Source organism: Nicotiana tabacum, chromosome 6 (assembly GCF_000715075.1).
Source record: "Nicotiana tabacum cultivar K326 chromosome 6, ASM71507v2, whole genome shotgun sequence".
Classification (NCBI taxonomy): domain Eukaryota; kingdom Viridiplantae; phylum Streptophyta; class Magnoliopsida; order Solanales; family Solanaceae; genus Nicotiana; species Nicotiana tabacum.
Genome location: NC_134085.1, coordinates 92,142,136 through 92,159,015, shown reverse-complemented (window position 1 = coordinate 92,159,015; position 16,880 = coordinate 92,142,136). Strand labels below are relative to the sequence as shown.

General features: G+C 34.5%; 1 long non-coding RNA gene across 1 annotated transcript; it reads left to right on the top strand.

Annotated features, from left to right (window-relative positions):
- Positions 1-5,985: 5,985 nt before the first annotated feature.
- LOC107815149 (uncharacterized) lies at positions 5,986-9,414 on the top strand. The gene is made up of 2 exons (XR_001654706.2): positions 5,986-6,201; positions 6,841-9,414. It is a non-coding gene; the product is annotated as an uncharacterized LOC107815149 (long non-coding RNA).
- Positions 9,415-16,880: the final 7,466 nt, after the last annotated feature.

Here is a 16,880-nt window from a genome sequence, read left to right as displayed (position 1 = left end):
AAAGCTTCAACTTTCCCACGTGTGCGCAAGCTTGCGAATAGTTTCTGCGATCACTCTACGTAATTTTATAAACCGGTTTATGCTTGTAGCTACCCCCGGGGGGAATACGTGTAATAGCCCCGCGGGGAACCCCCGCCCGGAGGCGGGAATCTCTTTGAATTTGTCTCTGCGATTGGTCTTTCCTGCAGCTGGACCGCACCTTCGCTTCGCACCTCTGGTTTGTATGCAAAATCAAATATTGAATAAGGGTTTAATAAGGAGATCTCTTAATTACTTGATCAAGGAACAGTGCTTTCGAACATTACTTACGAGAATCTCAATCCTTCTGCCTCACCTTCTGAAAGGGTAGTAAGAAGGGGGGTTCGGGTGCGCTTCTTCTTCCTGCCGGTTCAGGAGCTTAGGCCCAAGCGGTAGTAGTTTCCTAGTTGGAGTTGGCACACGTATGCCCGACACCAAAGGTTGGTTGGCGCATTCGGTAAAGCATTCCGCTAACTGGCGCATAGCAAGCAAGAAAGCTCAAAGCCAGCAGTAAGGTCCGGAGCAGGAGCATTAGGGTAGGTGATGGCCGCTGAATGGTGGAATTTAGCAAGTTGCCGGAAACCGGCACCACCTACCCGAGCAAGAGTTGTGCTCAGCGGGTAAATCCGGAGAAGGGGAACTTCAATTAAGAAAGAATAAAAATAAGAAGAATTGCTTAAGTAAGGTAGTCGTTTCTTTTTTCGGTATACTGCTCCGCTCGCAGAGCGAATGAACATAAGTCAAACCGAATATGAGGAGGAAAGTGAGATCGTTGTCTGATCTTTATCGTCGAATCTCCAAATGTGCATCTTCGAGTGTTTCAGCCGATCCCCAATCTCCCAGTATAAATATTTCGGTTGCTCAAGCCGGTACAGGTACAGAAGTGGCTACAACGGAGCAGCTTACTCCTGAGATGGATTCATCGATTGAACTAGATTTACCCGACTTTTTCACCAAAGCGGATTTCCCTGTGCTACCGCGTTTTAAGCAGACTATGGATCCATTCGACGATCTTTTTGATAATATATGTGAACAAATAATAGCTATAGTCCAACCATTTCCCGAATTTCAAGGGTGGGATTTGTATTTTTTGGACGAAGTTATTTCATTGTCCTTTTTTCCCTGATGGATGAATATTATTTTTCCATTGAATTCCTCCAAGGCATATACTTAGATTTAATCACCAATGGTGCTTCTTCAGCCTTTTTAACCTTTTTTCTTAATTATTGAATTGAAGTTATATAAAAAATGAACTGACAAAGCGTCTATTCTTATCCATAGATTTGGCTCGGGACTCGGGGATGAGATCGTTTTGACGTTAACATACTTACGCTATTTATAACAAGCGATAAATAGGTGTTATGAAGGATGAAGGGGTACACGGATTAAAGAAAACGAGTTTTGTTGAAAGTGGACAATTTGGAATAAAATACGGGTCGAGCGATAATACCCGATAATTATGAACTAGTACCATGCAAGGTACCATATGACCATGGTAGTATAATATATAAAGTATATATGAAATATTTTAAAAATAAATAGAATTTTAAGTAATTTGTGATAATTTTTAAATTATGCTGGTTAATTACCGGGTAACGGAACATTACCCAGTTAACTAATAAGTGGGTAAAGATTAATAATCTTTACCGCTACTCCCCACGCAGTAGTATGACACCATTCAAGCATATGACTCATAGTCATATATGCTTGTAACGTGTAAAGTCATTTAATGACTCGTAATGATAAGTCATTTTAAAGAAAGACTTGAAATGTTGAATTCCTTTTTGGACAAAATAATAGTAGTCACTTGGTAAGTCTGATTCTTGGTTAAGTTCAAAGACATCTTGTCTTTGAGAAAAAAACGTGAAAGAACAGAATCAAAAATTCTTCCAAAATTTCAAATCCAAAACAAGTTCTTTTCAATTTCAAGGAAATCCAAGTATAAATTTCATCCATATTTTGCAGAATCAGATTCGTTCAAATAATTCAAGAAACAGGTATGTTAAGGCCCTCCCTTCTTTCTTTTGTCATTGTCCAAATTAAACTGAATAAAACGAGCAAACACAGTTTCCATAAATTACTCTATTCATAGAAATAGTAGGGGTGCTTATATTCTTGATTCCCCATGAGAATTATTATTATCTTATGTTTATGAGTCTTAGAATAATACGCAGTTGGAAAAGTTTATCCGGAAGGAATATTGAGATTATTACGTATTTTTTCATGCATTTCACGCATTTATACATGTGCATTAACCCATGACCAGATGGCGTTATATACGCGTATATATGTAAATATTTGTATATGGGATATGGGAAAAGGTTACGGCGTTATATACGCACCATCATCTGATCAGCTGGTATATATGTTGATGATGTTGCCCACAGTGGCCGAGACGATATGATGGGATGCCCTCAGTGGCTTGATGATATTATGTACACCCATACCTATGTATGGCACGACATTTACACGCACGTGCATGACATTATAAACGTTTCAGAATTTATAAAGCTATTCAGATTTAAAGATGTGTTTCTGTATTCCATGTTTCATCTGTCTTTTACGTACTAATTTTCATGCCTTACATACTCAGTACATTTTTCGTACTGACGCCTTATTCACGGGGCCTGCGTTTCATGCCCGCAGGTAGGCAAGTTGACGGTCACCCTTCTTAGAATCCCTGATCCAGCGAGAGTTGGCGTGCTCCACTTGATTCGGAGCTGCTTTTGATTTTGGTACGATACGTTTGTATATATAAATATATGTATATGGGTATGACGTGGCTTAGTCCCGTCTTTGTACAGTTATGTTTCTATTAGATGTTTGTAGACAGTATGTCTAGTTGGGTTGTATGTGGCCTTGTCGGCTTTCAGTTATTGGATGTATAGTTGTCTATGGCAGCCTTGCCGGCTCGCCCATTGTATTCTGCATGTATATGTACATATGTCTTGTTGGCAGGTTTCCTTCATGTATGTTATTTTCGTAATTCAACAAATGTTATACAGGTTTATATCCTAGACGCATGCTTAGGGGTGTTTGACAGGTAGGACTCAGGCACCCGTCGCAGCCCATCGGTTTGGGTCGTGACACTAATGACGTCAAGTTAGCTACAAAAGTTGAGTTGTAGATGGATGGAATAGTTGACTACTATATGCTAAAGAATGAAAAGATCTAACATCAATTTATTGCATGATTCAGAACTACTTATGCAGCTAATGGCAGAATTTTACTATAGTGTCCGACAACTTGATTTTGTGGTATTTTTTGGTTATATTTTTAATTGCTTTGTTGAATCACACCGATTTGGTGTCGTGCAATTCTATAGTTTGGCAAGGGCTTTTCTTAGTTTTCGCTCAAGTTGCTCACCACTTTACAAAGACATATCAAGCATACCATAATTCTTGATTTTTTATTGTGCACTCTTATTCTTGATTTATAGGAAAAATAGTAATTTGGTGGTGCAAGAACAGAAAGAACACTAATAGAAAAGGTGAAAACATGTACAACCAAACCAAAAGGGCTGAATATGCTAAAGAATTATGGATTCTCAAAAGCTAGCTTTAAGATAACTAATTGTATCTTTTGATTGTAGCGTTGAGGTATTTGTCTGGAAAAGCTGCCATTCAAATTTCAAAGGTAGAACTATAGTTGTTAAATCCACATGTTCTTTTTGTTATGCAGTCTCTCATGGCTCATTTGTTATAGCTAATGTTCCAAGAAATTTCTTGCAGTATAGACCCAAGACAACGCGTGTAAATCGAGTTATAGATTGTTACGAGACCTATTTAATTCACGCCCAACTTTGACTTTTGGCCATCAGTATTGCATCTTCCGCATCAGAGGGAAGAGGGAAACTAGGATGTTCATTTTTTAAACTTTGGGAGAAGTATTTTTGAACTGGAAGTAGTTGAATTATTTTTTTGTTGTGGTATCTTTACAGTTTTGTTACATTAGCTAGGTGTTGGTGTCAAGAGTACTAACAGAAGTGGTCCTATAAATGAGAAAATCATCTGAGTAAAGGGAAAAATAGAGGTCTGACTTCATTTCATTATGATGCGCTTGCTGATTTGGCTGAGTTTGTCCTTATTAAAAGTAAATATGAGATTTTTAGGTTTAGCGTGTCAATAGTAGTGTAAATATAGCTGCGACAAAAGAAGGTATTGATAAACTCTACTTTGAAGATTATCATCTATGTTGGTAAATAGGTAATTCACGGGTCCATGCATCAAGGGTTCAATCTAAGAAAGTGGATAATTTAAAAATTAATTTTATAAGTACATTGAAAAAGCAATAATATCACCTGAAAAATAAAATCATGTGTGTGTAATTAAACACCTATACCGGCTTGGAAAACTAAAAAAATAATACGGAAACTCACCAGAAGATAACCAAGCCAGATAACATAGAAGAACGACAGGGAGAGATGAAAATTAGAAAAATTAAAGTTGCTTGAAAATTAGAAAGAAGAATCCAACTTAACACTAATTCGACAAAGACAACTTAGAGATAAGTTGCTTTATTGGTATTAAATTTTCTGATTACTATTAAGGCTTTCCTTTATGGATTACTTTGGGCGTTGGATGAATTTTGATTCTCTTTAGATATGCTTTGGAATAGTGATCGGAGAAAGACAACTTAGAGACAAGTTACTAGCTTAGTTTGCAATATGCTGTGTATATACTGCTTTATGAGTGATTTATCTTATTTTACCTTATTTTTGGAGCGAGAGGGTTCATTCTAGAAACTTTACTGATGGAGTTCAATCTATTACATTCCTAGATATCGGGATAAGATAGGAGTAGTCCCATTGTTATGCATATATAACTCTTGCTTCCAGCTGCCATGAATTCTTTCAAAGTAAGTGAAATTTTACATCATTTCGTTTCACCAATTATACAGAGTATTTTTTCAGATTTCTTATTCCGATGTCCTCGGAGGTATCCATGCTTTACTTTTGCATCTATTTTGAGCCAATGAGGAGCTCTATACACATCTATATATGGAGATCTTGGATAGTATATGTTTGTTCAATGATGAAGGTTTTGAAATTTCACATGTCATTTGTGCAGTTTTTGATAACTCCCCACTTTTAGTTGACGCTACTAAAAGAATTCCGGAAGCATGAAACATCCAGCTCTCATTAGACAAATTATAAATTAAAGGCAAAGTCTGTAAAATGTAGATGTGAGTTATGATTAAATTTATTAAAGTGGCTACTCCCTTAATATATACTAGCTTTAGGATACGTGCGTTGCACGTGTTTATCGCGTCAATCAATTAAAATTTATGTAAAAGAACAAGTTATGTAAAATTGTAATGGACATTAAAGTAGATGCAAACATTTGTTTATTAAGTTAATGCGATAGTTAGAGTTACAATAATTGGACCTACAACGATAAATAATTTGATTAAGTTTGTTATATTATTCCTAAATAGTAGGGAATTAATTAAATGATTATTTTTAAATATTAGGGAAATAATCAAATGACTATTTTGTCTAATGTGAACTTTATTTTAAAAAGGGTAAAAAAGGCGAACGATATTTCGCTAAGGGCCTTCGTGCTTTTAATATAGTATAGATATGAACTTTTTATTTACATGAGTCTAATGTTTAAAATTAAAATTTAACAGATTCGTTTGTATTTCACTAACCTTCAGATCAATACTATTTTTTACTATTTTTTCCAATTTGCTCTGCTCAACTTTAAATGTCGTTTTCTCTACTGTAAATTGTATCTTTAAGAATTCCTATCATTATCGGGCATATGCCCGTGCATAGCATGGGGCCACCGCCTAGTTACTACTATATATAAATGTGAAGAAGTGTACGAACACTGCAATATGTGGTTGTACAATAAGCAATAAGAATTGTATTTTCAAAACTGTGGAGTCTTTTAGGGTAATATTGTAATTTTTGTCATCCAAGCATTTACTGCTACTATTCTGTGAGGCGTGTACTACTTTATAAACACGTGTAGAACTATTCTTTTCCATCCCGCTTAATAGTCTGGTCATATAAGCGTATTACCTCCTTTTTCCAGTTCTCTTCTTCCTCTCTCTTTCCCTACTTGGTAGGAGTAATTTTTTAAAAAATTCTATATCTCTTTGATGGTGAGTGTTTCTACAATTTTCTTCGTTCATTGCACTTTTTTGGATATATGTTAGTTTCAGCTCTCAGTTCTGGTAAGTTCCCCAGTCTATCTTTGCTTGTTGCCCTTTTGTTGGTAATTTCGTGCAATATTCTACAATTTATATGAGTCTTAATAATTGTATCTAATCTTCACATGCATGCCTAAAACTATATACCTTGATGAATGCCGATGTATGATTTTGGATAATTATTTCCTGATGTCTTTTGATTAATTCTCTTTTGGTACAAATTAGCTACTCCAAAATTAAATCGTCTCATAAAAAATCTAAAGTAGCAAAAGTATGAATTTTGTTTGCAAAGCTAGCCCACCTAAGGTTTGTCTCGATCTCCGCTATGATTACATGCCTCTTTCCGTTCATTTTTCTAAAATTTGTTTTCTTCCAAAATTTCTCGAACCGCCCCGTCGAATATATGCCTGATGTATATGCTTCACCGGCTTGTGTTCCAATCTCTTCTAAAGGAAAAAACATAAGACAATATCACACCTGCATATTTTAATATTTTTCAGCCACTCGTATTCATTGCTTTGTTTTTGTTTAATGTGAACATAAATAATACTGGAGTTGTTGAAGTGGATTATGCATCCAAAGTGTTTGATGATATGTCTAACTCATTTTATTTGGTGTAATGGAGTTCACAAATCTTATTTTGATTATTTTCAAATATGACAGAGGGATCAGCTGAAATAACCAATGCCCTAAGTGATGATTCAGGTGTACTTAATTTGTGATTGTAGGTTTCCAGCCTTCATAGGATTGCTGGCACCATGGAAAGTTAGTCAACTTCGCTCCACAAAATAGTAGTATTTGTCAGATCCATCACAATTGATCTTTGTTAGGATCAGCAATATGAGATGATTATATAATAAGCTTGCAGAGAGTCTTAGTCTCAATTTTATGCAGTGTAATGTCTATGTACGGTATTTAAGCCTGAAATTATCAGTAATCTTTAGCAGCTTGAAAATCACAATGAAGAGAACTTGGTTAAAAATGTTCCTATAAGTAACTATGCAAATTGATTTATAGTTTATCAATTAGTTCAACTTCTACAATCAATGCAAGAAAATTAGGCAGTCGAATGAGATGCTTAGCAACAAATTACAGTAGCTTTTCTATAAGGGCCTTTATTGCTTATCTGCGAATACACTTAGGATCACAAATTTATAATCAGTTCCACAAACGAGCCATAAATATTTATGTTACCTTCTTGAAAAAAAGGAGGTATGAAGATTTTCCATGACTTCATATTTCAGGTTAGTTCTTGACATAGTCTAATGAAAGATGGTAACATCGTAGCCTTCCAGTTGTGAGAGTGCACAAAAGATTAAGGACGACCAAATCTCTCCCTCCCTCCCTCCCTCTCTCCGTGGATATTTACTTAGTTTCTCCCATGTGAACTCTTTCCTACATGCTATCTGGTTTGGTATCGTCAAAAAATATACACAATAAACAATTAAACATCACAGTTAGTATGGTAGGATAGATTATCAAACATTATAGTGAATATAGCTTGTAATATTTATGTACATTAACCAATATTGTAGGGATAACTTTCAAAGGAGATACTTAAAATGAATTTATTCTGCAAAACTTTGCATTTGAACTTGTGTATAGGTGTTTTGTGCATCTGTAAGTTTTTAAGTTGGTATGACATCAAATGACAATGGATTGTACAACTATGAGCTCGTATTTTCTACTGCCCTTATGCTAAGTATAGTGAATTTAATGCTAAAAACCTATTCCCCTGATTTCAAACACATACTTTTCTGGAAAGCTAAAGAACGATAATCCTGTTGACAAGAACGTCGCAGCATTTTTCATGAGTTGATGGAGTAATTGCTCTCGTGACGGGAGATTCTTTTTTCGTTTCTACACAAGGTTAGAATGTTAAATTTGTTGTTTGTCTAAACAAGATTGATAGTTTTTCGACTAACAAGCTCTCCACGGAATAGGCAACTTGAGAGACTTTTTCTGTTATATCCTTTTACACTTGAAATCTTTTCTATTGATTATTTATAGTTAGTGTATATTCTTTTCAGTTAGAGAAATGAAAGCTTTTCTATTGATTATTTTATAGTTAGTATATATTCTTTTTTGTTAGAGGAATAATGTACTGCGGGAGCTTTAACGTTTTAAGCATTTCTTGGCATTACTACAGAAGGAGGTAACGAAATATTTTTCTAAGCTTTTTTTCTGTCAAAATTTTGCTTAGAGGTCGAAACCTTAAATGTTCTACCTTATCAAAGATGAAACCTTGAATGTTTCTGTTGGAGATTTACAGAAGATTTCTGTAGTAAGACATGACCTATCTGTGCATGAATAATTTTCTTTTTGTATGATGTATGTGCTTGACATGAATTGACATTTGAATTTGTTCAAGGCATGAGCTATGGTCTAAAAGTAACAATTTGAGCAAAAAACAGAATCCTTATAAGTGATAATTACATGTAACCAGTTGCTTATACTATTCAATATTTGTGGTTGTGGACGTTAGAGTTCTATGGATGTAAAACTCCTTAAGGTGAGAAAGCTTATTGAATATTGTTCAATTTAGCACTAACGAATTTCCTGTTGGCTTACTCAGTACTATACATACATGTCAAGTATCACCTGATTTGTCATATTACAATTATGAGTTAATGACACTTGGTTCTGTTACATGATAACATGATATGAATGAAAGGAAAATAAGTTCAATTTTTCATATTAACTGTATTTCCATGTTATGTTTAAGAGATTACAGAGGATGTCTCTATGATGCCACATAAAGTTAAAACTTACAGTTTTCTCTCTTTGATGTCTGGGATAGGATTTTGTCGTTAAATTTCCTTTGTAGGAAAGCACTATTCTTTGACTATCTATTTTGCATTTAGCAGAGTTGTTTGAAGGCTACAATCAAATTGTGGCTGAAAGGAAATTCACATATGAACCTATTGGCCAGTATTATGGGAATCAGAAGCGAAGACGTATTGTGAGCTTTGTGGTCAAATAAGTTTGTGGAGAAACTTGGAGAAAAAAAGTTACAGGAAGATTGATTCTTCTGTATTCAAATGGACTCAATGATTTGGTAAAATCTATTTCCTTCTTAACATGTGTAACAACCTCTCTCTCCGTATTGCATGTACCGATGAGTTGAAGAACTAGAAGTGGAAAAGATTAAGAGGTTTATTAATTTGTGTTCGGAAAGTGATAATTATGTTGGCCAGTTTAACATTGTTATTAATCTTAGATACTAATTGTTTTTTATGTTTAATGAAACATACAAAGAATGAGCTTGCACTAAATTATAATCATTCAAGAATAGTTATTCCTCCGACTGCTCCTTGTGATGCAGCAAACCATTGCGGCTAAATTGCCAAATGCATTAGACACTCTTAAAGCTCGAGACTCTAGAATCCTGAGGACATGGTTATGTGTTCCTTCTGAGCAAAGTTCACGAGTACAACATGATAGAAATAATAGAACTATAGAAGAAAGATGAATATTCTTGCTTGGTTAAGAAGAGTGAGTTAACTGAGAAATTTTTTAATTTTAATTTCTATAAGAAGCGTTGTATATGCCATCGCCACCATAGTTTAAAAGAAACTAAATACCTAACAAGTAGGCATGTGCATAAACTAAATACCTAATATGTCGGCCCGTGCTATGCACGGGCATCACCTCTCTAGTTACTAATATATAGAAACGGGACTTTGGTGGGACGAACAGGGGACAAACACAGGTATACCTGAAATTTAGTTTTAAATTAGGGTTAAATTAGTAATTACGGTCATTTCTATAGAAACACATGTGTTCCCTTTGTCCATCCGTATTCATCTATGTGTAGAACCCTATTTTCTCTCATTTTTTATTTCATTGTTCCTCTATCCCAGTTTCTCAGTCTTCACTCTTTCAGCGAGGCTCTTCGCTTTGCGGTTTTTTTCTGCAAGCTACTATTAATTTGAGCAAACCATGTGTACTGCACTTATATTCAACTATAGTCTATAGTAGTACTTCACATCTTAGAATTTCTCTCTCATTTAGAAGACCATCTCTGTTTGTGAGTATCTTAACTTTCTTATACTCTTTTCTGTTCTTCCATCTTTTAAATTGTAAATTTTTTTGATTGATTGGTTTGTAGTTTCTTATGTAGCTCTATTGTACTTGTGAATTTTGGTAGATTCTACTTTATTCTCCTTCTTTCTTTGTTGCACCCATTTCTTGGTGATGTGATTTTGATAGATCCAGTTTGGTTTTCTTCCTATCTTAGATTTTTCTGTTAAATTTCTTACATGCATGTTAGTAATTTGTATTTTGCTCACGATTTTTCAAAATAGATACTTAGTGTATATGTTAGAATACATATTTATTTCTGATTTATAGCTAAGAAATTAGCAAATTTTGGAGTGAGGCGGCTTTTAAGGGGAGTAGTCCTTGTCAATGACTACTATTTTTAGGTGCTACATTATTTCAATTTCGGCTTTATTCTGGAGAAATTTAACTCCTGCTATCAGCTCCTATAAAAATAACCACGAAATATGTTAGATGATTATTTTTTATCTTTTAAGGGAATTTGAAACAACAGACATAGTTTAGTCACTCCTACCGGTTCTGAATATGAGAGGACTCTTTTTTGGTCCACATAAGAGATACTACTACATGAATAGAACAAATGTTAGATAAGTGGATCTGTTGATGCTATGCGATTGAGAATTTGTTGGTAAAGTTCATGAGATATTTGTGCTTCGACTAACTCCAGTTCAAGGAAGAATACAGTGTAGTTTGCAATGACAATAAACTTAGACTTGATATTTAAGGTAGGCTTTCTATGACTTAAATATGTATGTCAGTTTTTTCTAATTCTAAATTATTCTATGTAAAATATAATTTATTGTAAACTAAAGAAATCATTTTATTGGAAATATTTTTTATTGTCGTTTGTCTTATTTATATGTGCAACATGTAGACTGATATAACAATCATGGTGTCAAGTTAATGGTTATTATTGTTCAGGCAGAAATCTTGAATCCAATAATATATATTAAAAAACTATTAGAAGAAAGCTAAGTCAGTTGCTAATATTGAATCTAGAAGTAAAGTATTTTCTATATTTTTTATTTCAATACTAAAGTTGCAGCCTTTATCCAAGAACAATTGCTCAATACAAATACAACGCCAAAATCAGTCACTACCCATTATCAGCACACAAAACAGAACTTTGAAGTTCTTTATTCAAGAAAAAAAAACATATTCCCTGATACAAAAGTGCAAGGTGAGCCTTTTAACACCACTGATTGTTGTAGATGTTATCTGTTTTGTAGAAATTCCCTGAAATTGCATGCATGCCAATTGTAGCTATATGAAAATTTCTCTTTTAATTTGCAGCATTCTGTCTTTAAATGTTACTTTTTTCCTGCACTATGTTCAATTGCTTTTCTGGAATTTATAGAGAAGTAAAATTTGAAAAGTAGCATGGCCTTTTTTCTGTTGCCAAAATGAAAAATGATTATGCTCCTCTAAGAAAGAGATTGATGCTCCTCTAACTGATGGACAGGTGCCACTGAAATCTATCATTCAAAAGAGGTATATTTTTTCTATTTGTTACATTAAGTTTATTTGAATTTGATTGTGCAGCTAATATTAAAATCGTGGAGCCTAAATTTGTGTTTGAAGATCAAACTGTTAAAAATAACCAACTCTTGGGGTAGTTAAGCATATTGAAGTGGAAGTGCAGATACACCTTGCACTTTTAAGTTTTTACTAAGAAAGGTAGTAGTGATCAAATACAATTGTGGTCTTTATTTTCATGATCAATACAATTGTTACCAAGTATAATAAAAGGTCTCACCTTACTTGAGTCTTTGAATATGGTGAACCAACTACTACTACTACTACAACATCTGGTCTTTAGATCTTTAGTGTGTTTAATTTGGTGATTGGATTATAATTGAGGGTAGATGTTGGCTTCATGGAGCTCAGACCTTCTGAAATTGCTGAAATTGCAGCAACACTGGCAATGTCTATTTAGTCGTCCAGGGAAAAGCGAGCAAAAAATATATTGAAAGGTTAATGCAATAACCTTACTTCCTCATACAAGTACAAACAGTAATTTTCTTTAGTCTTGATTCTTGAGGTATTGGTATATTCTCTGATTTATTTTTGGAGTCTCTGTCCTACAATAATGTGGTAGCATGAAGCTAGTTTTGAACGTAATAAGTTGGTTTTCTCTGAGACTATCTTCTTTTAACTATGTCTTATAGCTCTTTATTGGCTCTTTTTTGATGGACTATCTACATTGAGCATGTGCATGTGAGACCCTGTCCTGTGATTTGATTTTATGAAATATTGATAAATCTGACTCTCCCAAGTAGTGCTTTTTTCAAGAAAAGGAGATTAAACTGAAATGGACTTAAATCTGAGGATATAAACAGAGTGAGACCGTATTTCGAAAGTAAATGAGAAAAAAAGCATAAAGAAAAAAGAATAAACTTTTCAAGATTACCAGCATGCATAACTGCTTGATGATCTTTCAAGCTTTCAATTTTTGGAAACACTTCTCCGGATTCGCATAAGTCGCATATTGTTGGTCTAGAGTGGTTCGATTTTAGTTTACCGATCAATAATTTGTTAAAACTTTCACACTATAACTACAAATTCGCAGGGATATTAAAGAGGAAGAGGATGAAAAATATAAATTGAAGACAATATTTATATAGTAAAATTATCATACTGCCTACCTGCTCGAACCAACTATCATGTGACACTATAACATCTTCCAGAATTGCATGCCTCGGGGAGTAGCAGCGTGAGTGGAACCAGCAATCTTTTGATATAGCGGAGGTCACAAGAGACCTCTAGGATGTTGAATTGTGAGAAGTTTTCTTTCTTAGAAGGCTAGCTGCTGCTTTTTGTGAAATTATCGGCTCTGCGAACTACTTTTCTGTTTCCATGGACAACATCCCTAAACCTTACTTGGAATAAGCTGCTGCAACATTGGAGGTTGTAGGGTTCTTGGATGGGTCACAAACTATTGAGCTTTTGATCTGCTTGGCAGTTAAAAGTTATTGAATTGATCCCATGAAGAAGGTTATTTCTACTTGTCACACCTCCTTTTTCACCTATAATGGAGTTTTTCCAATTAAAGGACAATCGAAACAGGATTTATTTGTTAAAAGATTCAGAGTCGCCACTTGGGAGATTTATGGTGTCCCAAGTCACCGGTTCCAATCCCGAATCGAGGAAAAGATTGACTCTATTTAACAGTCCGCGAATCAGAAATTCTGAATAAGGAATTCTGTTAACCCGAGGGAAGGTGTTAGGCACCCCTAGATTTCGCGGTTCTAGCACGGTCGCTTAAACTATCATAATTGGCCTATTATCTGATTTTAATACATGTTTTATCCTATGGTACATTTTGACTTATTAAACCGCTTTTAATTATTTTTTAAAGAGGATCTAACGTAGTATAAAACATGCCTTTGGATCACGCCACATAAAATGCACCCGTAATCCGATACATTTGCCAGCCACTCTTTTAGTTCCCAAAATATATAGAATCCAGAATCCTTTTAAGCGCCTTATCACGAAAGTGACCAAGCAAGCAGATGATGTTATTTAACATTTTTGAGATTTGGATTTGGGTCACATGAAATACACACCCGAGTTTAGGAAGATAATGTTATTAAAATAACGCGCCTAAAGCAACTACGCGTTTCAGCTTTGCGAGGGCCATGGAAATTTGCTAAATGGCACGCCTCGAGTTCTAGGATTTTAAAAGAAATAAGTGAGGGCCACGCATTTGGTATTTTACTGGGCACGGCACGCCTCCAATGATTCTAAAGGGCTTTACTATTCGAAGTTATTGCAATCGGGTTACATAAATGCACCCCGAATTGGGATTTGTTAAAGTCGGGTACAAAACAAGTCGGGTACTTTTGTACGAAAATCAGATAATGAACTTACTACTAAGACCAAAACGTAAGAAAATGAACAAGAGCAGCTAACCGCTGATCTTTAAGCTTATTTATATTCAAGTTCATAACTATTTCCGTTCTACATCAATTGTGCAATGCAAAAGATCATTCTTGCTCAACTCTTTGGTTGATGCTTAACACTAGTTTCTGCTTTAAGTGTCATCCCAATTATTGATTCCTTAAAATAACAAACGAAAGTAAACTAGGCAAAATCCATCCATTTCCCTAAAATGTCCAAAACCAGAATTAAATTTTACATTTATAGCTAATAGGAAATCCTTGTGAATTACCAAAGACAGTTTCCTTTGACCAAAATAAGGATCTAAACCAACAAAATATTGAAGAGAGCATTTTTGCTTTTGGATGAGACCAACAGGCATCAACTCTTCTGAAATGCAATTTACGAGTCATTAACACAAACCCGCCATGAGGAGAATGAAGAAGTTAAATTTTGATCAGAGAAGAGGAGTATCATAAATATTAAAATGTGTATTTGACCGTGCTATTCCCCTGATGCCTCTTTAGCAAAACTAATGCAGAAAGTAATTATATCTACGAGGAAATTAAAACACCAGCTTGACTAATAAGTCTATGCATCTCTTTTGCCGAAAGTAGCATCACATTCATCATGATAAACAATTAACAGACCACCAATTCAGTTATCCTACACCAATTCATTAATATATCCTAACCAGCAATATAGTGAGATCCAAACAACAACATTCTGAATCTCAAAATCAGGTAGAAACGGACAAGCTCAAATCTCATTCACGACTCAGTAAGCACAAAGAAGGCGTGTGGACATACTTATTAGCTGAAAATAATAGCGGATAACAAGATACAGGCCTGGAATTCTTAGATTTAGGCGCAGCAAGAAGAGAACAGCAGAAATGAAGCAATTCCTCGGATTAAACAGCTTCGGACACCCAGAACAACGACCAACAGTTCAAAAATTACAAAAACAAATCACGGTTTCATCCTATTTTTTGGGTGTTCTTCTTTGCTTCTTTTCTTCAGATATGATTTTTTGTAAAATTCAAAATTGGTTCTCAACTTTTTCGTGTGTGCGCGTGTTTTGAATGGGAGTGAAGGGAGACAGCGTGAAGGTGGGAGGGAGGTCCGGTTTCAGCGTAGGATTTGGAGAAAATGAAATGGGAATTCCCCAAAGAGAGCTGCTGGGCGCCGTTTTTAGCTCTTAGGGAATCTGAGCATCTTTTTTCTTCTTTTTAGGTCTAGGATAGGAAGGGATTTTAAAGAAGGGAAAGGAATTCGGTTATGGGCTAGACGGGTCGGGTCCGGCGGGTTTTGATAAATGTTTGGGCTTGGATTGTGGGAATTGCTTTTGGGCCGAATTTGGTGTAAAGAAGGGCCCAATTTCACAAGACAAATCTTTTTCCAATTCTTTCTTTTATTTTCTAATTTTCCTTTTCTTTTAATTAAAATCCTACAAATTAAAAATCCTAAATTATACAAAAGTGTAAAATTAAACTACTTAGCTATTTATAAAATTATAAACAATACTTAATTCTAAATTAAAAGAGAAAAATCAATAAGCTAAAAATTAAAAGACAAAAAATGTAAAAATGAGCTATTTTTTGTGATTTTCAAATTTCTATCAAACAAATAATTACTGGTTAATTCTAAAAATGTAATAATAAATCCTAAATGTCATGCATGATATTTTTGGTATTTTTCATGATTTAAATAAAACTCAAACATGCACAAAATGCAAACAATTAAATAAAATTCTACACAAATTTCTTAAAATGTCAAATAATTAACAAAAAATCTATTTTCTTGGGATTTTATAGGAGTATTCATATAGGGCAAAAATCACGTGCTCACACTACTACTACTAGAGTACCATAAAGTGTAGGGCTAGACAATGGAGAAGAGGTAAAATTGGCGTAAATGAAGAACCTTCCTCCTCCATGGAAGAGACAAAGGTTTTTGATTTACTTTGTTACCTCATAGGACATTATTTCTTTATTTGTTAATGGGAAGGATAGAACTGCGGTTGAAGGAGAGGCTTGGCCAAATCTATAAATTTCCCAGCGTTCTTTCCCATGGCTTCAGTGGTATTTGATAAATGTTATTTTCGCATATATGATGATAAAAAAGTGGAATAAACAAGAAACTTTATCTGATGTCTTACCCAAAATATTGTTCTCTGTATTGCGTGTGTGCGTCTCTGACCATGTGCACTTCTGATTCTTAATGTCAGGTGGAAATTTTTGTGGTGATATTGTTTCTTTCACAATGATGTTAGGCTTTGGACCATATAGTAGTTTGTTTTGTTTTCCTATGTATAATGTAAAAAAAAGGTTTGGATAATTTTTGTTTAAAATACATTGCAGGTTACAATGAAACGGGAGAAAAAAGTTCAAGTTATCCTAAAAAGTTCTCATCACGTGTATTTGAAATTTCAAACGGATTATGGTTCCAGATGAACAGAAACAGAGTTGTATCAACTTTAGAAGATATATTTTGTTTTTAAACTCTCAAATTTGCATAATTTTAACTTAAATGATGGTATGTGAAATAATTTTTTTTTATCGTGCACTAATATAATGTTCTTCAAAAGGTTGGGTAAAAATCTTTACTAGAAGACTTCAAAAAACTATGTTAATTGTGTTGGGCACACAGCACGGGCTTACCTGGCTAGTAACTAATATTTAGAAGCGAGAGTTTGAAGAGGACGAACACGACGAACACTGTTGTCATTTGCTGTACAAAATATAGTTATCTAAATTGTACTTC